Genomic DNA, 20,674 nt, shown 5'->3' with positions numbered 1-20,674 from the left:
TCACAGCAGCTGCAGCTGAACCCCAGTCTCTAGGGGCAGCTTTCATCCCCACACTTAATAAGTTGAGGAGGGGAAATCGTTAGGGTATCCCCACAGTCAGCTGCCAATTCCTGGGGCTGTTTTTCTGGAGACAGAAAGTTCCCCAGTAGTTTGTCTTGAGTGAGTGAGTTCCACCCAGTACCTGTTTACCAGCTGAGCTGGTTAAGGGAACTCACCAAACCCCAGGCTCTGACAGCCCAGTGACTTCCCAGGGCCAAAAAGTCCGGGTTTAATTGGGTCTGTGCCCTCAGACCTCAGTGACATGACTCAGAGCACAGGCCCGCACATGGCCAGTCCCCACAGACCTCCAAATCGCAGAGCCCTATGTCTGGCCTGGTGACTTCTTTCTGTGTGTCTGGCAAACTTTTAAATACTAACATTGTGAATGGCGCTTCAAGGAATCAAAGGGTTTCAAACAATAGTAAGCAAATCAGCAATGGTGACACCGCGACACTGCCGTAACAGGACCGAGTCTATGTGTCCAGGACCTTCCACAGTAACTGCTTACTGCAGTTGGCATAGAACCTGTCACTGCCCCGACTGAACTCCGGTCAGTCTTGAGGTGAAGCTGACTTGTGTTTCCATCACCGCGCCTCCTTGGCTCTAAGCTCTCTCGCCCCCTTTCTCTCCACACATTGGGCCAGCCGGTTGTTGCCCCTGACTGTGTGTCCTCTCTGGTGAGTGGGCCGTGGGTCGGCCTCAGCTGACATGGCCTAGCGCTTGTCTCCTCTGGGTTATATTCACCCGCTTCAAGGGCATCTCAGGTTCTGCTTAAAGCCTGTGGGGAGACGGGTCTCATCAGCCCGCTGTGGGAAGGGCTCTGCCGGCCCCAGGGCACTGCACCCCCCACCCCACCCCTGCACCGACCCCAGCTCCTCCTCTGCCTTGGGAAGCCCACGGGGCACTCCTGTGCTGCTGTCAGGTTAGAGTTTAACCTCCATCCAGAAGGAGCCTACAAAGGTCATCTTGGTTCTCAGTGCCCTTGAGTCCTGGGCCCTCACTGGAGAACAGAGTCCCCGCAGAGGCCAGGGCCCCTGGGGATGCCTCCTGGGAGGAGGCCTGTGTCATTGGAGCTGACAGCAAGGGGCAGGTGGGGGGCCGGGCAGGTGGGGCGTGCAACCAGACCCACTGTCCCCGAGGCCCAAAGCAGAAAGGAGGCTGTCACCTCCAGAGAAGACTGACATGAGGCCAGCTTATCTTGTCTGGAGTTTTTGCCTGAGCCCGTGACTGCTGTGAGGATTTGGTGTTTGGGGATGTGATCGAAGGCTGCCATGACAGCTAGTAAGTGCCTCCTGTGTGTCTCACTGTGCCCATTGCAGATCCCGTCGCAGGCTTCTCACCCTGCAGGATAGACGTTTCCACAGTTTAGGTGGAGAAAACGGAGACTTGATAAAGATCAGAGCCAGTCATTGGCTGAGCTGGGGTATAAAGTTTAGTTCTTCCTCCTCTAAAGCCAAACCCCTTGACAGACAATCGACTGTCTGCCGTTCTGCAACCCATGCTCTTCGAATGGTGCTCCACTGTGTTTGGGACCTGCTCCTAGGCCACTGCCTTGTTTCGCAGTGATAATACCACCAGGCGGCACTTACGGGAGAGTTTAGGTCAGGGTGAGTTTTTGGCTACCCACTGAGGAACACCACGTTTTGATTATGCCAGTCTGATGACTTTCTTTCCTGTTAAAGAGGCATAGAGGAATAGAGAAAACTAAACTTTAGATTTGAATCCCAGTTCACCATTTACTAGCCATTTAACCTTTTGCAACTTGCTAAGTAACCTTCAAGACTAGAACTCCTCTGTGGAGAGAGCCTCTTGCCTGGATCAGTGTGTCTGTGTAGTAGAGAGAGTAGGAGTGTGGACTCGCTCCCCTGCCTACTGTCTGTTGCTTCCCTTAGCAGCACCGAGCACGGACTCAGGGGCCACCCTGAAGTCTGCAGGCTGGTGCGTGGGCCCTCCTGACAGGTGCCAGTGGTGCCCTGGGCACCGGCCCACCCTTTCAACGAGTAGCTGTGACACTTTTGTGTGAAGCCACGGAAAATCAGTCCTCGCAAGCAGCCGGGGGTATTTTGATTTCTAGGTCCCTGGACTTCAAAAATCCCCCTTTAGGCCTGAGCAGGTCACCATCTGGCTGTCCTTGGGGCTTTATGGCAGAGGTGTGGCAGGGGGTCAGATCTTTCACAGCGGGGACCAGAGTGCTTCCTCCCCCTCCACCACCTCCTCCGCTGCCCTCATACTTAAACCCCCATATTGACAACACAGGAGAGGAAGTTCCCAAATTAAGCTTCGACTCGAGATAAGTTATAGAGAGTTCAGTCTGTGACCTGCGAAGAACCAAACTGACCATCAGCATAACTAACAAGACAGACCTCAGGGTGAGCCCTGTTCCGCCCCGCGTGCTGGTAATCCTCTCACCCGCCCAGAAAGGGAAACGGCATCCCCACTTGCTAGTAAGGAAAGAGGGGCTCAGAGAGTGTAAACAGCTGGGGGGTGGCAGAGCTCGGATGTGAGCCAGGACCATCCACCGTAGCCCGTGTGCTCCCCTGGAAGAGCCTGGAGTGAAGCTGCTGACCTAAAACGTAGCTGTGGCTCCCAGAGTTTTAATCCCGTGCTTGCTGGGCTTAACATTTCCAAGAACAGTACGATTTAAAAGCCAGGGGAGGAGGTGGGGAGAAGGGGTGGATAGGAGATGGAAGACCGGGTTTTTAAACCACTCCCATTTACTTTCATCATCATTTCATCAAAGAAATGACATTCGGGCACCAGCAAAGTAGGATGGCCATACTTGTGGGATAAGGGGTAATTTTTTGTTCATGCAGCCTTCCCAGTCTGTGCATCAAGGACTTGGGGAGGGAGATGGCCTTACGAGCCCATTTGGTCCCCAGCCCTGTCATGGCTTCTCCCACCTTGGCTTTCCCCAGCTTCTGTTCTCCAAACTGCACGTGGCCTTCATGGGAGCAGTTTGGTTCCCCAGTCTCCTTGAACAGACCAGACAACTGCTTGGTGGGCAGACGAACTTGCCAGAAAGCTGCCCACCGCCTGGTTGGCACCACATACCTCTTTGTGCTCTGGACCCCAGACATGTGCAGGGGCACCTCAGCCAAGCCTGCCTTTTCTGAGTGAATCTGTTTATGGATGAAGGGATTAAATAGGCTTTAAACTCCACTTAAGCTCTTCTTGTCTCAGTAGGAAGGGATTTTGCAGTACAAAGTTACATGTTGAAAGCGGGAGCTTTGGAGCAAGACAGACCTAGGTCTCTAGGTCGCAGCCCCTATCTCTCCCACTTACTAGCCATGCAGATCTTCTCTGAACTTCCATTCCCTCGTCTCTAAAACTGGGGCGACAGCAGCTCCTACCTCATAGGGTGACAGAGTGAAATGAGGCAGTAGATGTAAGACACTTGGTCTGCTCCGCGATGCGGTGAGTGGAAAGCAGTGTAGGAGGGTTGGCATCCTCACCAGGTTGTTACATCTAAAACCGTCCTTCTTACATACTTCATAGAACGTGCCCGGCACGTATTAAATGCTGAGTAAGTGATTGCTGTTATGATAATTATAGAGAAATTAGGAGGTCGGATGTGCTGCCGGAACTTAGTCCAAGAGCTGAAATAAGAAAGGGAAGCACTTGCCAGCATTTTCCCAGATCACTGACACCTTTCCTCCCAGAAGACCAGCTCAAACCCAGGAGCCGTCTCTGGGAGCACTGAGTGAAGGCTCATTGTGGGAAGACTGGGCAGTGAGGCTGGAGGAGTTCGGACTGAGTACCGGTACCAGTCCTCAGCAGCGCTTCTGTGGGGCAGGTGGTCCCATCTCCGGGCCTGTTCCCTTGTTAAATCCTCCCTAGATGAGACCAGGCAGTGGCGGGGGTGGGGGGTGTACTCAGACGTCACCCGGCATGTTAGCCTGCAGGTTAATCACATCACTGCCTCTCATCGTGCTCAGCAGGGGTGGCTTTGCCTTCAAGGAGGGCTCTGTGGTGGGTGGGAGAGGAATCCGAAGCCAAGGTTCTCTCTGTGGAAGAAAGACCCTTATTTCCTTTGTCCCTGCCCACAAGGGAGATGCAGACAGACCTGTGGGCTGTCCTGAGACGTCCTACCAGAAGGGCTGGAGCCAGTGCTGAAGCTGGAGGGAGGGTGGAGGAGCCTGTGGGAAACGTCGGCCTGGCATCCTGGTGGGAGACCCGGTGGTTATCACGGTAAATTATGCTGGCATCACAGAGTGCTGTGCGCTTGTTTTGCCCTTCTGCGGGCACACTCTGTTCCTCTAGTTTATCATGGAAAGGAGACTACTGGCCACTGAATCTCTCTGCCTCCTGACAGCACTGCTTTTCAGACGCCATGGGCCACCTTCCTGCTGTGATGGGCATCCGTTTGAGGTTGTCCTCAGTTCTCCTCCCTCCTTTCAACAGTGTTGAAAAGGTCCTAACTGGTTCCAAAGATTATCTTAGCAAATCACACATCACCATACAGTTTCCCAGCCTTCCCTTATATTTCACAACGGACCTAGTGTCTTAGATGGTGAGGTTCGCCTGTCCTCTCCGTCCCGCCATCTTCTGTTGGTTCATCTCCTGAAAGCAGCGGGGAGAAGGCGCTAGGCATGCCGGATAGAGCCGGAGTGTGACATGGCGGCAGCATCATCACGGGCTGTGCTTGCGATGACTGTTTTTCCAAGTCAGAACTGGCGTGCAAGACCCACCGATGGGTGCTTGTCAAGCGGAATTAACAGGCAGGGAAGCACAGAAGCAGCGGAGCACAAGGGCCAGAGAGATCCGGTGTCTCCTTTCCAGATCAAGTACTTTTCCAGCGCCTTTATCATCCATCCCACTGGACTCCACACAGACCCTGGGTCACCCCTCACCTGTGCAGCGGAGGAAGAATCACACAGTCCAACCTCTCGTCTTACAGGTGGGGAAAGTCCTCCACTGTCCACGTGTGTGGAAGAGCAGAGAAGAGCCTGCGTCTGGCCTCTGGGGCCCCTGCCTACTCCAGGGACCTTTCTGTTGGGGCTGCCAGCTTTCCTTGTTCACTAAAGGACGCTATTTTTCCCATTAAAAAGTAAAGCGCCACAGCGTGCTGTGTACTCAGTATTAAAAACACAGAGGAAAAGTGGGGGAAGAAGAAAATAACGCCCACGGCAAGTGCAGCATTTTGATGTGTTTCTTGCCAGATTTCCTATACTTAGAGGTTTTGTTTTTCACATCTCAGGGTCATACTCTGTGTCACAGACTTTGTAGCCCACTTTTTCCATTTAACCCATGCAAGTGCTCCTGCCATAATGTTCAAAATGCCACAGCCCTCTCGTTTCCTCTGTACCGTATCACCAAGTAGATGGGTCATTTGTTTCAGTCTCTTACTTTTGGATTTGTGGGTTATTGCCTCATAATTTAAATACCACTTCAGTGAGGATCTTTACTCTCAAAGTCCTTCTCATATTTAGGATAATCAGTTAAACTAGAGTTCCAGAAGTGGAATTACAGGGTCTAAAGACATCCCAAGCTTTGAAAACGTGCCCACGTTGCTCTCCGGAAAGCCTTGTCCCACTCCTCCAGTGCAGTGCGTGTCTTTGCCGCGGCATCCTCACTGGCTGGAAGCAGTTTGGACGATTAAGCGGCTCGGACCACAGCCTGTTCAAGGCTGACACATGCCTAGTTTCTGGTTGGGGGCAAATGGCTAGGAGAAGATGGGCTCATCGAGGAGTCAGTCCCTGCCATGAACAAGTACTTTACAGTCCATTCAAACCTCAGAAAAGAGCCCCCTGTTTCTCAGGGGAGGAAACAAAGGCTGACAGGTAGAAAATAAATGATCCACTATCACTGTACCCTGCTGCCTCTCGTGAGGCATCTCCCCAGGACCTGAGGATGACAGGCCAGTGTTATCAGGCTGCACAGGAGGCAGGTTGTGGTGGGGAGGGCACCTGTCAGGCTGCAGAGGGCTTTCAGAGCATTGAAGCCAGTGGGGGGTGGGAGGCTCAAGCATGCTGGGAAAGACTCCTCTGATTCAGTGATTTGAGCGAGAGAGGGCACTTTGAAACTCTTAGATGAGACCACCTGCCGCAGAGACAGAACATCGCTACCCTGGGTGGCCTGCCCTGCTTGGGGTAGGGCTATACTTAGCTCTCATCAGGCTCAGACTGGGGAAGTTGGCTGGGCAGGGTGGGGGCTGGCCCAGGGCTAATCTCTGTGGTCTCTTTGTTTTCCAGATCTCCACTAGAACAGGCCCCCAAAAGGTAGGCTGGTCTCGTTCCTGGATCCTGGCACCAAGGCCATTCCCAAATAATAGTGAATGATAATACAGCCAGGGACTGTTGTCAGTTTTACATATGTCAGTTCATCTGATCCTCATAGTAACCTGTGATGTGGTCCAGGTGATGAGACCAAGGAACCAGAGGACTGAAATTTGCAGAGTCAAGTGGCAGAGCCACTCTGTGCCAGAGCCTCGTTCCTAACCACGGCAGGGCACGGCAGCACGGGGCGCAGCACTGCCCCTGGCTGTGCACCTTGCTCCTCTTGTGCCCTTGGCAGGTGGCCTAGTGCAGTTCTCACATGCCTGGGCCTCATTTTTCTTGTCTCTAAAATGGGATGAGTAAACTTGAGAGAGTTGCTCTGGAGTTTCAGTCCAACACGATTAGTCAGAGAGGGTGGAGAGGGGAGGGTGGGGAACTTGCACTGCCAAGGCTGCTGGACCGACCAGCTAGAGTCCTGTGGCACCTTTCTGCTAACAGTGTGCGGAAGCCAGGAGAGGGGAACAGGGTTTGAGGTCAGATTTGTAGCTGGGGCCCCCATGCCTGGACTTCCCACCAGAGTGCCCCTCAGTCGATGGGACCTCAGGCATGTTGATTGACCTGCACCGCAGTTTATCTGAAAAAGGAGAATGACGTGTCTATTGCAGGGCGGTCGTAGTGAGGCCAGATTCACTCCATGTAAAGTACTTAGAAACCTCCTCCCGCTCCCCCAGCACCGCCCAGCTCCTCCTGAGTTCATCTCGGTTGATCTGAGTTCACCTAGTGGGGATCTGGAGCTTGGAGGTGCCCCACACCCGCTGACCCACGTCCACTCTTTCCCTGCATTCTGTCTTTCAGGTTGATCCTCGGGACCCACAGTCTCATCAGATCTCGCACAGAGGACGGCAGAGGGTACAGGTTGTGGCTTGGCCGGTTGGCGATCTCCCGACAGCTGGGTCTCCAGCAATGTGAAGCTTTTGTTTGGGTTTTCCCCCGCCTTTTAGTTGCTTAATTTTTTTGTTGTTGTTCTTTTTTTTTTTTTTTTTTAGTCTTTTTCTTTTTTTTTTTAATTTAAACAATTAAGACTTCAGAAGAGCTATGCTGTGGACAGGCACCAGTTTCTTTAAAGAAACCCAATATGGACAAAGCATATGTATAAATTTCATTTTTAATTTTTACAAGGGATTAGGGAGCTATTTTATTTTTGTCCTTTATTTTCCATATCTTCTTTCTTTTACCCATCTCCTAGTTCTGCTTATAACACCTCACTTCCCCAGGGAAGGTCTGCCTCTCCATGTAGAATTTGGGGATCTCTCCTGGAATGGGGGGCAAGAAGCCAGAAGGAGGCCTGTATGCTGCCTCCCACCAGATGCAGGAACTGCCGGACTCCCTGATGGGCGGTTCCTGGCTGGCCCTTGGGCCTTGTAGATGATCGGAAGCCAAGAACCACCTGGAAGGGGAAGACCAGGGCTCAGCCAGGAGAACTGGAGAAAGAAGATCGAAACTGCGGGTTTGTCCTCCATAAGCTGTTGGCAGCCCCAGGACACACCAGGACTTACAGCGGTGGGACTCTGTTCCCTCTGCCGCCCTTTATACCTGGGAGCTCTGAGAGGGGAGGGACAGAAGGTGACCATCTCGTACTTCCTGGCAGGTGGGTGGCCAGCCCACCCCAGCTCTACAAGCCTGCCTTTCTGTTAGTGACCTTCCTCCTGGAGGAAGAGTCCCAGGAAAAAACTGTCGTGCCAAACCTCTGTCCGGGACACAGCTGGGTCTTTGGTGGGCATCTGTCACTCCTGTGAGGTCAGCATCCATCACCTACTGCCTCCTGGATCATTGTCTTCCCAGGTGTGCCCACCAGACATCCAGGTTGTCAGAGACCTCCCCCGAGTCCCTGTGATCCGGTTGTGACCATTGCCATAAGAACAGGGTGTCCTGAGTGGCTACCACTGTCATCTGCTCCCAGTGACAGGTGTGCCCTGTGTGCCGGGCCCCATGCAGTGACGGTGTCAGGCATCATCTTCCTCACCCCAGGGACTCACTGTTAGGCACCTCCCTCAGTGTAAAGGCGTCTCATGGGGAAAGGGTGGACCTGCCCAGAGCAGGGAGCCTACCGTGCCCCTGATCCCACCACCGTCTGTACAGCCTTTCTCCCGCCCTCCAGCACTGCTCCTGCAGCCCCCTCCTCCTGGGCCTCTCAAGTGAGGTGTCCTTGCCCCTCGCTCTCCCTTATCACCCTTCCCTGGAAGCCCCTCGGCTACTCCAGAACCTCACCCACCCCATTGTGGCCATACAGGAAAGGGGAAAGGCATTCTTTGTGTTTGTTTTTGTTTCCTGTTTTCTCTAAACCAGCATAGGATGGATAGGGGAGGTGCTCGAGGGCGTCTCAGTTGGTGTGTGACCAAGGGGGCTTCCCCTCAAAGCCACAGCCCTTCGCCTGGGGAGTTTGGGAGAGACCAGCACAGCGTCAGCCCGAACTCATGGACTCAGCTGCTCACGTTCTTCCCGCCTTTTCACGCCCTCACATCCCAAGGCTGCTTCCTCCTCCTGGGCAGACGGCTGGCTGTGGTTGGCAGCATCCGGCAGGGCTGCAGGTGGTCGGCAGGCCCTTCCCTTCCCTCGGCCGAAGTCCTTTGTCATCGCCTGTCTCTTCTCTCTCCTCTCTGACTTCTCAGCCACCCCTTGAGAGTCCCCTGAGCTGCAGCTGGGAGGCCACACCCCAGATCGCAGCAGGCGCTCCTTGCCTGCCCATCTCCCTGCCCTCCCTGGGGCAGCTGTCCCTCTGCACGTGGGAGAACAGTCCCCAGACTCGGCACCCCCAACTCTCCCTGGCCGCAGCCCTCACTCTGAGGACCTAATGAGGGTTCAGGCCTAACAGGTTTTTTGCCTTTTGCTCGTCTTTCCCTTCTGCCCTCCCCTGGTCTCTTCACCCCTGACTAAGGCCTTGGAGCTGTAGGTCACAGGTGGCCATACCTTTTGGGTGAGGTGGGCAGCCTGGGTCGAGGTCACAGCCTCCATGTACCCTCATCTTGCAGGACTTCCAGCCCATCCCTGCTTCGTGGCAGACCCCTGTCCCTTGTTACCCCAAGTGCCTGACTCCTGCCACCCCTGCTTTCCACTTCGTCTGCCTCGGGCGCCCCGCGGCCGGCCGGATGTCAGCCCTGTCAGCCCGCCTCTGCCCAGCTCGGGCGAGCCTTGGTTAGACCCCGGAAGCCTCTCCCTCAGCCCGTCTTCATCTCTTTCTGACTTTTATCGTCTCCACCTGAGTCTTGGGCCTGGCAGCCGCTCTGGGACACAGCATCTCAGTGCCACCAAGTCTGTTAGTGCCGTCCAAGTTCTAGGAGTGTCCAGCCCTCATTAGCAGTCAGTTGTTCTCTTCTTGGATCTGTGAAAAACAGCCAGTTGGAGGGAGGATCTGGGCCACAGCCATACGGACCTGAGCTCTGTCTCCCCTCAGTGAGAGGAATCAGCCGGACAGATCATAGTGCCTTATTCCACCCCTACACCCCACCCCGGACCCGACTGCCCAGCCCAGCTGGAAGTCCACGGCTTCTTTCTCCCTGTCTCTGTCCATCTGTCATTTAAACTCTCACTCCCAGTCACAGATAGCCACCTGGGAAGGATTCCCCCCCTGTCCCTCATCCCTTCCTGAGAGCTGTAGCCAGGCACACAGCTCCCCACCCAGCCCAGGGCTCTCAGCAGCAGCTTTCGCTGAGGACAGAACTGTGCTTCAGACAGGGGTACTCTCGGCCTCCTTCCAGCCTGCAGGTCCCCGTCCTCTTACCTCTAGCCCGGAGGATGCACAGTCTCTGCCTTTGAGACCAGCTCCATCTGACTCCTCCTGGGCACCGGGACTAGGGTCACAGGCCTTAGCCTCCTCTCATCCCAGAAGCAGTAAGACAGAGAACGGGAATTCCTTCTTCTCACTCGGATGTGGTTTGCACCCCACAGCTGCCTTTCCGAGGGAGTGTATTCAATGTTTACTTAAGAAATACCCTGTTTACAGCTGGAGGAGAAACGTACCCAATGCTGGGTGGAGATTTAATCCCTGGAGGGGGCCTGGCCTACTTCATGGCACTGCCGGTGGTGACCCCAGAGTGAGTGAAGGCCGGGGGCTGGGGCGCTGGCCCTGCGCCCCGTCTGCCCCCGCCCCCGATCCTGCGGTGCTAAGACCACCTTCCTCACGGCCTTCCTGCCCTTGGACATTCCCTGCCTCCCTCATTCCCTTCCTCCAAGCGTCTTGGCTCCTTAACATAGCAGTTATCGCCTAGAAAACCAGTGTTTGGAGCAATAAGATTATTATTATTTTTTGCTTGAGTCTTTTTCTAAGAAAAGGAGAAGAGCTGGCATTGTGGGAATCTTTCTTTTTTTGCTGTTGGCTGTTTACCTTTTCAGAAGACAGATCTTACTTGGGTGGATGTCTGGGTTTCAGCCTCGGGGTATCTTCAGGAAGCTTAGAGAGGCAGGGCCTCCACCCCTAACTGCCCCCGCCCTGCTCCGCACTGCCTGGGCTCCCAGCCCTGCCCACCAAGCGCTCCGCTCTCCCTGCCTACCTGGGGGGCACTGGTGGCTCTGCCTCCGAGTGGGGCTCTTGGGTTCTTGCTCCTTTCCTCAACCTGGGCCTGTCTGGTGGCCCCCAGACAGGCATTGCTGCTGGAGTCTCCTAGGACCTGGCGACCTGAGAAGAACGCGCTCTGTGGGCCCCAGGCCTAGGGCTGAGGCACAGTCTTGTAGACATCCTGGGCCGTCTGATCCTGCCCTGCCCAGGCCTAGAGGGCAGGGCCTCCTGTCTGGAGAGAGACCCTGGCGGTGGGGGGGATCAGGGACTGGGAGTGTGCCGTGAGGTCAGCTCGTGTCAGCCTCCACAGCGGTCAAGGGATGAGTCCACTGCCCTCGGTTCCCAGAGCCCCCACCAGAGCCCCCAGGACGGCAGCGGAGGTGGGAAGGAGGCCCCGTGTCTTTCCCATGAGAGGCCACAGGAGGAAGGGAGTTTATTTAGGGTCGTTTTAAAGCAATCTTTCTGTGCTCCAGGCGCCTCTCCATTAGGGCAGAGGAGTTTGTTGCAATGATTTAACACTCGTGTGGGGCCAGCTTGGGTGTGAGGGAGGATTTGACCCAGGCACAGAGTTAGTTACAAAGACTAGTTAATAAATCTATTTTTCTTTATTTTCTTTTTTTGCACAGAAGCTGGTAATCTAGGACCTACGTGTGAACAACTTTATATATGAATATTTTTTGTACTTGGTTTACTTGGGTTGGTATGATACATTATATTTAAGTTCCTTGAACACTGTGGATCCCCCTAATGTGTATGAATGACTGAGGCTTTGTAAATTAAGGGACGTTTGTGTGAATAAAGTTATTTGATGGGGTCAAAGAAGCCATACGTGATTTGAAAAGCAGTGCTTTGTGGTTTTGTTGCCTCCTGTTTGGAGGAGCCTGTTCAGGGCTCGGTGGGTGAGGGGTGGGAAGATGGGACACCCTGCTGCTTGGAGAGAAAACGCCTGGTGGCTGTGAGTGGCCTTCCCACTGCGCCCGGGGCAGGCACTGGGCAGCAAGGAACCTGCACGTGGGGGTTGGGAGGCCACACCAGGCCTGGTCGGCCCTCCCCAGTGTCCCAGGGCCCAGCCAGCACTGCCAGCCCCTCCAGACATCTCCAAGGCCCTTCCAGCCACCGCAGCAAGGGGAAGGGGGCTCTCCCCTTGAAAAGCTCAGCAGGGAGGTGGGCTCTCAGAGGGGCAGGGCAGCTCTGTGGGTGGAGGGGGTAGCACCCATGTCCGGAGAGCAGTGGTTGGCCTGGGGGTAAGAGAAAGGGTGTGTAGCCATCTCCCTCTGCCTAGCCAGCAAATGCCACATCCCGTGAGGAAGGGGGATGGGCATTTATTAAAGGCCGGGTGCTTCTGTTACCTCCACTGGCTTGCGTGGTGGGTGTGTGTGCCCCTCTGCTGATGAGAAAACTAAAGCCCAGAGAAGTCCAGAACGCTTGGTGCACCAGGAGACCCACATGCCGCATGCCAGCTGGGACGGCGATTCAGCCTCGCAGCACGTCCCTCTCAGGTACAGGGGCGGTGATGATAGCTACCTTCAGGGCAGTTAGAGGTTAAATAATAAGAACCTAGTATTGGGCCCAGTACTTTGCACTCTCAATAAATGGTTCTATAGTTCCCTCTTCCCGAAGAGAGATTTGGGATCCTCCGGAAGTCTGCTGGACCCCGAGCTCTGACCCGGCACCTCAGCCTCGGGAAAGCTTGCCAACCCGGTCAGGTTTGGTGCTGGACATGGCGCCCACCATCCGGGCTTTTCCTGAGGAGGCCTGGTGAGCAGAGGAGTAACAGCCACAGGAGGACAGTCAGGACTTTGGAATGTAGGTTGGGAGAGAAAGATAAGACAGGCTTCCTGGCCGATCTGAGAGTCCGCATGCTGCGTTCCAGGCCCGAGCTTTGGTGTCCAGTAGCTTCTGCTGAGGAAACTTCCTGCAAAGGATACATCTGTGCTGAGCCCGGGCGCTGGCCTGGACCTTGGAGAAGAACGACCCACAAGGATGTTTCTTTTTAGTAACTGCTGAGATTATTCACCCTTTTGAAGTGTGTAGGCTAGTGGGTTTTAGTATGTTCAGAGTTGTGCAACCATCACCACTAATTCCAGAACGTTGTTATTGCCTCAGAAAAGAAACCCATGCCCATCAGCAGTCATCCCCTCCCAAACTCGTGCCCCCAGCCCCAGGCAACCGCTAATCTACCTTTTGTGTCTATGGATTTGCCTCTTCGGGACGTTCCAGATAAACGGACTCATACAATAGTGACCTCGGGGCCGGCTTCTCTCACTTCATGTTGTTTTCAGGGCTCATCAGTGTCCTAGTGTATATCAGTGCTTCGTTCCTTTTTACTGCTGAATAGTATCCCATTGTATGGAGATACCAAATTTTTTTACTCACCCTCCAGTTGATGGACATTTGGATTGTTTCCATTTGTTGACTATTACGAATAATGGAAGCATTCCTGTACAAGTTTTTCCATGGGCCTGTTTGTAATGCCCTTGGGCACATACATTTATGGCAGAATTGCTGGGTCATACAATCACAGCATAACTTTTGAGGACCTGCCACATTGTTTTCCAAAGAGGGTGCACCATTTTACATTCCCACCAGCCACGTGCGAGGGTTTTCCTTTCTCCACATTCTTGCCCACACTTGTTACTGTCTTTGTTGTCACCCTAGCGGGTGTTATGAACGTCTATGGCCTTGCACTGCCAATGGTGGGTGAGGGGAGACTAGCAAATAGTTACTTAGATTCAGATCCAATCAGGCGCTGGGTGCAGGGCTCAGAGAACAGACTGGTTCTGCTGTTTGTTGGCTCCTTGACCTTGAGGCAGATGGCCTTTCTGATTTCATTTGCCTCTCTGCAAAATAGGAAATACCCACCTCATATGCTGGTTGGCAGGACTAAAGGTTTTTCATGCCACATACATGGTTGGCACCAGAGCATTTCCATATCTCCCCGTGTCCCGGGCACTGGGGGGTTAATTTGGGCAGAGATCAGAAATGAGGGGGCTTGAAGGGCCACAGTGTGTCCGATTTGGGCCTGGATGATGAAGAATATGGGGCGTATTGCTGTAACACGGGGTCTGTTGAGGCCAGACTGCAGAGGAGAGAGGTGAGTCCCCCAGGCCCTGGAGGGAAGAAGGGTCTAGAGCGCCCAGAGCAGGCCAGTGTCCACTCCAGTGGAAGGGGAAGTTAGGCACCTGGCCTTCACTGACAGTCCCTTCCACCCTGCTTCCTCATGTCCCTCTAGTTCCAGCCTCTGGCTTAACCACTTGGTAAATACCTGCTCTCAGTCACCTACTCGGTGCTTGTGAACCAGGCAGGCCCTGCAGGCAGGGGGTTCCAGGTCCAGAGGAGGAAGGACTCGGAAAAGCCAGGCACATCCTGGAGTGCCAGGCCTGAGACGGAAGGATGTTCTGGGGCTTGTGGACTAAGGCAGGGTGGAGCGTGACCCAGGCCCTCCGCCCTCTCCAGGCCGTGCTGTGGCCCGTCCACCTGCAGGGCCCTGACAGACTGCAGTGAGCACTGCACCCTCCTCCTTTTCTAGCCTTTTGACTTGGAGAGTTGTGGCATCTCCCCACCTCCCAGGTGGTTTTCGCCTCATGTCCCACCCCGAGGAGAGCCTATGGCCTTGAGACCCATCCCTTGGTCCAGCCTCCAAGCTTCTTGGATCATCAGTGCTTCCACACTGAACACCTAGTAACAGCTCCTGACACTAATGTTCGGGAAATGCAAAACCAGATCATCTTTGCAGCTCTCAGATCCTAATTCCCTGTCAGGGGACCTTAGCCGCCCCATCCTGTTTCACCTGGGGGCTGGAATCACTTCCCTCTTGCAAAAGCCTCCAATTATTGCCTCTGCTTGGTCTACTTGTTCCTTGAGGGCAATCGGAATATGAGGAATTTAATAACCGTGGTCTGGGTCTCCTGCCAAATGCAGTAAGGCCCCAGCTCAGACAACTCGAATGTGGTGAGAACACAGAGAGCAGCTCCCCCAGCCAGCAGACCGAGGCCCCTGCCAAAACCCTCGCATTCCTGCTTCCCATGCTGGCAGAGCCCTGCTGCCCTCCAGCTCATGCTCACCCGATGCGATGAGTAACTCAAGGTCTGCTGGGAGGCACCTGCAGTCAGCAGTGCTGACCCAGGCCCTTCTGAGAGCCTGCCTGGTTTGGAACTCGCTCTGCCTCTTTAAAGACAGCCCATGGGGCTGACTGCATGAAGTCATCAGGGGTCCCATCTCCTTCTGGCTTCCTGCTCCAACGTCTTCGGCAAAGGGCCTCCACCTTTAAGGTCACCTCCCGGTCCAGGAAGCCTGCTGGAGCTTCGGGCATCTTCCCCTCATCCCAGGCAGCAGCAAAGAGGGAGGGAGGAAAAATGAGCGCCCCGTCCTTTTATGGCACCGTCCCCCAAAACCCCTGCCACCCTGCCACTTACTTCTCATTGGCTAGAACTTAGCATGGGGCCACATCTGGTTCCAATGAGGCTGGGACCCAACGGGGGCAGTGGACCAACCTCACTAAGGTTGAGGGGAGACTGAGTGTTGGGTCGGCAATTAGCGAGCGTGCCTCTGGTTCATTCTAATAAAGGTTAGGCATCACCATTATTAATAATAGCACCGCAGCCTTGGGTTCAAAAAGAAAATACTCGAATTAGCCAGAGGGGATCCGGGGCACCTTACTCAGAGCTGGGGCAAAGGGCACCTGTGCGGTGCATCCAGCGGGACTACCTGCTGCTGGGAGAGCTGTCAACTTGGGTTCTTCCCTTACTCAGTGACTCTGTATTGAGCGCCGTCCATGTGGCAGCACTCTTCTAGGACAGGGGATACAGGAGAGATGGGTGAAGAGGCAGCATTTTGTGACAATTAAGAGAGTGGGGTCTGAAATACAGTGCCTGGGTTAGAGTCCCAGGTCTGCCACTTCCTGTGTGGTCCTGGGCAAGTTACTTAACCTCTCTGGGCTTTGTGGTCTTCACTTCTAAGATGGAGAATGTGATAAACATCATCACAAGATTATTCTGAAGTCTGAATGAATTAAGACAAATGAAATACTTTGAACACTGAAAAGAAAAAAAACACTGTGATCTCTTCAGTGAGCTCATGGAGCTCCTCGACATCTAGTTTGCTTTCTTCCTTTCGCCTTGAGTATCCACTGAGCACCTATTCTGCTGGGCTCTGCAGACAACTCAAAGATGAAATACATCTAGACCAGTATTCCCTCATCACAGGGTTGTTTCTGAGCCCTCAGCTGTGCCAAACTCCACGTCCCAAGCTGACAGTCCTGAAGGAGCCTAGGCGGAGGTGTAGAGTCAGGCGAGGGACACACAGAGAACATATCCTGAGAACTTTGGTCCAGGCAAGATAGACCTAAGGGGCTAAGAGACTTTCGTTGGTCCCAGTCTCCCAGTGGGGTGCAGCCTGTCCCCATCTGTTTCCCATAGTTCTGGATAGGCATCCAGGCCTGTGGAGGGGACTCAGGAGACAAGGCCACCCAATTCCAGCATAGAAAAGTTGTCCTTTGTTTTCCCAGGTCATCAGATGAGCAGTAATCGGGGAATAAAAGATTAGCTGTGGATGCCTGCAGAGCTGAGCCAGCCGCCCTCACCCCAGAGTCCAGCTAGGTCTCTGCTCTCAGGGCCCCAAATTCACTTCCCAGGGCCATTTCTCTGGATCCTCCCTCCCCGCAACACACACACACGCACACGCACACGCACACGCGCACACCCTATTCTTGAGCCCCTCACCCACCCTCCCCAGCCAGCTTTGGAGAGTAGTTAATACACTGAGTTCTGCCCGCCTGTGTCAGTTATTAATTTTTTGCCTCTCGTTCTAAAGTCTCCTTCAATATTTGCTTTAGAATAAACAACAGAATTCCTTTAAGAGTTCCTTCTTTAAAGTGAGCACAATTTGAAGCTCTCCGTAGAAGACTCTGGAGGGGCATGGCAGGAGGGAAAGGCCTCCTGGAATTTCCAGCTTGGGGAGGGAGGTCTGCGGTGGATTCCTATCCCAGCCACAGGCACAGACTGCAATCCATCTGTGAATTTGCAGCCTCAGCCCAGTGATAACCTTTCCACAGCCCTCTTGAAACCACAGCCCCCTCGTGACCTGCACACAGTTGCCTGTGTCCTGGAGAGTCTCATGTACCTAGCACTGCTCCCTCTGCAAGCCTGTGTGTGGCCTGGGTAGCCTGAAGGCCCCCACTGCCCTTGACACTATTTGCTAAAGGCCTGCTGTCCCTACAAGTATACACTCTGGACAGTTGTCTAGTGAGTGCTTGCCCGGAAATTCCACAGCAGCCCCAGCCTGGTTAAATCATCAAACTTCTCTGCTATCTGGTGGCTGAACTATATACCTTTTCCAACAAGGGCTAAACCCCTTCAGATCTGTCCTTCTTGAACATTCATGCAAAAGCTACAGCTAACATTATACTTAATGGTAAAAAGACTGAATGCTTTCCCCCTAAGATCAGGAACAAGAAAGGATGTCCACTCTCACCATTCAACATTGTCCTGGAATTTCCAGCCAGTGCAAAGAGGCAAGAAATAAGACTAAAAACAGAAAAGCATGAGATTCATGAGATTAGGAAGACGTAAAACTGTCTTGATGAGCACACGACATCTATGTAGAAAATCCAAGGTGGGAAGGGATAAATTGGGAGTTCAAGATTTGCAAGTACTAACTACTATATATAAAGTAAATAAAAAAACAGATTTCTTCTGTATAGCACAGGGAGCTATACTCAATATCTTATAGCAGACAAAGATTATGAAAGTGAATATATGTATGTATATGTATGACTGAAACACTATGCTGTGCACCAGAAATTGACACATTGTAACTATACTACATGTCAATAAATTAATAAATAAATTAATTAATTAAGGTGCTCTATTTGGAAAAAAGGAAAGAAAATCCAATAGAATCTACCAAAAAGCTACTAGAATTCATTGAGTTTAGCAGGGTTCCAGGATATGAGATCGATATACAGCAATCAATTGCATTTCTCTGTGCTAGCCATAAATAATCAGAAATTGAAATAGAAAGGATAATACCATTTACAATGCCATCAAAATATGAACTACTTAGGAATAAATCTGGAGAGCTACAAAATATTGCTGAGAAAAATTAAAGGAAGCCTAAATGACTGGAGAGACAGAATTTCATGATTTGCGGACTCCACATTTGCGAATTCACATACCCTCTGAAGTTCATCTGTGACCCCGAGTCTGTGATGACAGTGCTGCTGCAGTTAGTGATTCACAGGATGCACAGGGGAGCCCGGGGCGCACGTCCCAGCTGATATAAACAAGGTGGCACTTGGCTGTCTTGATTCCGACTCTCAGCAAGAGATTTGAAAAGACATGTAACAAGAGAAAATAAACAAATGGCAAGTAGCATGTGAAAAAATGCTCAACGTCATTTGTCATTCATTTAAAAACAAGTTAAGACCACAATGAGATAATCACTGGATATCTAATGTAATGGCTAAAATTAAAAAAGACAGAAAATGGCCATCTTGGTGGGTATGTGGAGGAAATGGAACTCTCACACTCTGCTGAAAGGAATGGAAAATGGTGTAACCAGCTTGGAAACACATTGACCGTTTCTTAAAAATTAAATGTACATCTCCCATATGATCAAGCTATTCCATTCCTAAGTATTTAACCAAGAGAAAAAGAGATATATGTCCATATAAAGACTTACATGAGTGTCCACAGAAGCTTTATTTGTAATAGCCACAAACAGGAAACAACCCAAATGTCCATCGACGTATCAACATACAGATGAGCAAATTGCATACATCCATGTGACGGAGTGCTACTCAGCGACAAAAAGGAATGAACTCTTGGCACACCCAACAGCATGGATTAATCTATAGTAACTATGCTGAGCGAAAGGAATTAGACATAAAAAAGGAATCATATGAAAGTATGATTCTATTTATATAAAGCTCTGGAAAACGCGAACCAATCAATAGTAACTGAAAGCAGACCAGTGGTTGCCTGGGGATGCTGGAAGACTGGAGGGAGGATTAGGGAATGAAAATGAGGATGCCCGAGGAGGCTTTGGTCAGTGATGGGTATGTTCACTATCTTGAATGTGGACGCGGTTTCATGGGTGTACACATACATCAACAGTTATTAAATTGAACACTCCAAACATGTGCAATTCACTATGTCAGCTGTGCCTCAATAAAATTGTTATTTAAAAAAAGCTGGGAGACACAAGATTCAGTTTGAAGGGACTCCCACAGGCTAAACCTGGAACAATTTGAACATCGAAAAGAACAATGGTGATAATGAATTTTTAACACATTGACTAGCAATAATAAGAGAATGCGTGGTAATGCTACAGAAAGAGGGAGGGGAGGAAGAGGAAAGCTTTTCCTTACAGAAGAGTGTAGAAAGGGTAACAGAATTAGGAGAATTTCCATATTGCAGCCACCAATGCAGTAATCGATTCCGGCAAGGAATCCATAGCTTTCACTGCATGAAAATCTGGGGAGAATTCACACAGGATATTCACACAGATACAAATATCATCATTCATTACACAGATGAATTGCTTACAAGGGGAGAGATTAACTTTCCAATGGAGAGATCCGTTGGAACCACTTTAATCAAATGATCACATTTAGCATCACTGATGACAAGATAAGCTGGCATGACGCCCTCCTTATATAATGTGCCGGAGGGCACACAACCTCACCTCTGTAGAGCTGTTACCCAAAATGTTCCACCCGAATCTAATCACGAGGAAACCATCAGATACGCCCAACTGGAGGGATATTCAACGTGACAACTGGGCTATCTCTTTAAAAATGTCAATGTCATGAAAGAAAAACTAGGCAGCGTGGAGGGTGCAGTGGACACCCTCATTCCAGGTCAGGCACTAAAGGAATGTCACAACCAAGAGAAGTTCCTGATCTTGATAGAATCCTGGGTTGAAAAAACAGTCCAATTGAAAGAGCTGTAAAGGGCATTGTCAAGACGTTTGGGGAATTCAGAATATGGGCCACATGATAACAGATTTTATGCTGATTTTATTGTAACAGTGCGTGATGACACTGTACCGTGACGACGTGAAGCATTCTGGTTGCTTTGGTGTTTGGTGTTTTTGTTGTAGAGGAGAATGCCCTTGTTTCTGGGTGGTACGCACACGAGTACGTGCTGATGTATTTAGGGGTGAAATTGTGTGACAGTTCCACCCGTACACCTCCATACTTGTCCTGTCTATCTGCCTGTCTGTCTATCTCTCCAGGGAGAGAAGAAAGAAGGAAGGGAAGGAGGATGATAAGGAAGGAGAGGAGAGAGAGCGAGAGAAAGTGATAGAGAGGGAGAGAGAGAAGGAAGTGCGTATGTGACAAAATTCCAGCGATAGGTGAGCCTAGATGAAGGGCATATGGGCGTCCATTGCAAGCTTCTTAACTTTTCCGTAGGTATAAGGTTAGAATTGAAGTTAAAAGCTGGAGGGGAGTAGGTAGGGGTAGCTGCCCCATGGAGGGTCTTTCCAGCTTGGTGAATTGGCTTAGGGCTCAGACCTTTGAGCCCCAGGCAGTACCTGGGCCCCTCCAGACCGACCACCACCTGCTGCTTCTTTCTATTCTCAGCAGCCACAGCCTTTGGCCTGTCTGGCCTAGGCCACTGGTGGCAGGATGGTTGTCCCCTCCAGCCCGGCTCCTCTTGCTGCCCTTCTCTTCCAGAGTCCCTGGGGTGGCGCTCAGAATAAAGTGCTGGGTGAGTCGTCGGGGTGGGGCCAGACATGGACAAGCATCACAGTGGTCCCTTCCAGCCCCTGCCACAGCCTCGGGAGGTATGAGGCCCCCAGCTCTGCTGGTAGATGGGAAACCATGTTTGCTGACAGCCGGGCTTGCCCTCGGAAACCCCACGTG

At 52.0% G+C, this 20,674-nt stretch overlaps 1 protein-coding gene across 6 annotated transcripts in view; it reads left to right on the top strand.

Moving 5' to 3' along the window:
- The window catches only part of STK35 (serine/threonine kinase 35), a 101,454-nt gene that overhangs the window by 25,174 nt on the left and 55,606 nt on the right, over positions 1–20,674 (top strand). Inside the window, exons 4-5 of one of the 6 annotated variants that reach the window (XR_012500570.1) lie at positions 6,231–6,257; positions 7,110–11,639. The exons of 4 other annotated variants lie outside the window; for them this stretch is intronic. The gene's annotated coding sequence lies outside the window, so the exon portion shown is untranslated. Of the gene's footprint in view, positions 1–6,230; positions 6,258–7,109; positions 11,640–20,674 lie in introns of those variants that run through there. One more of the 6 variants, XM_074347037.1, reaches the window with a different exon arrangement.

The sequence above is a fragment of the Camelus bactrianus genome, chromosome 19, assembly GCF_048773025.1.
Source record: "Camelus bactrianus isolate YW-2024 breed Bactrian camel chromosome 19, ASM4877302v1, whole genome shotgun sequence".
In the NCBI taxonomy this organism is placed as follows: Eukaryota; Metazoa; Chordata; class Mammalia; order Artiodactyla; family Camelidae; genus Camelus; species Camelus bactrianus.
The sequence above is the reverse complement of the archived record's forward strand: the minus strand, read 5'-3'. Positions and strand labels throughout refer to the sequence as shown.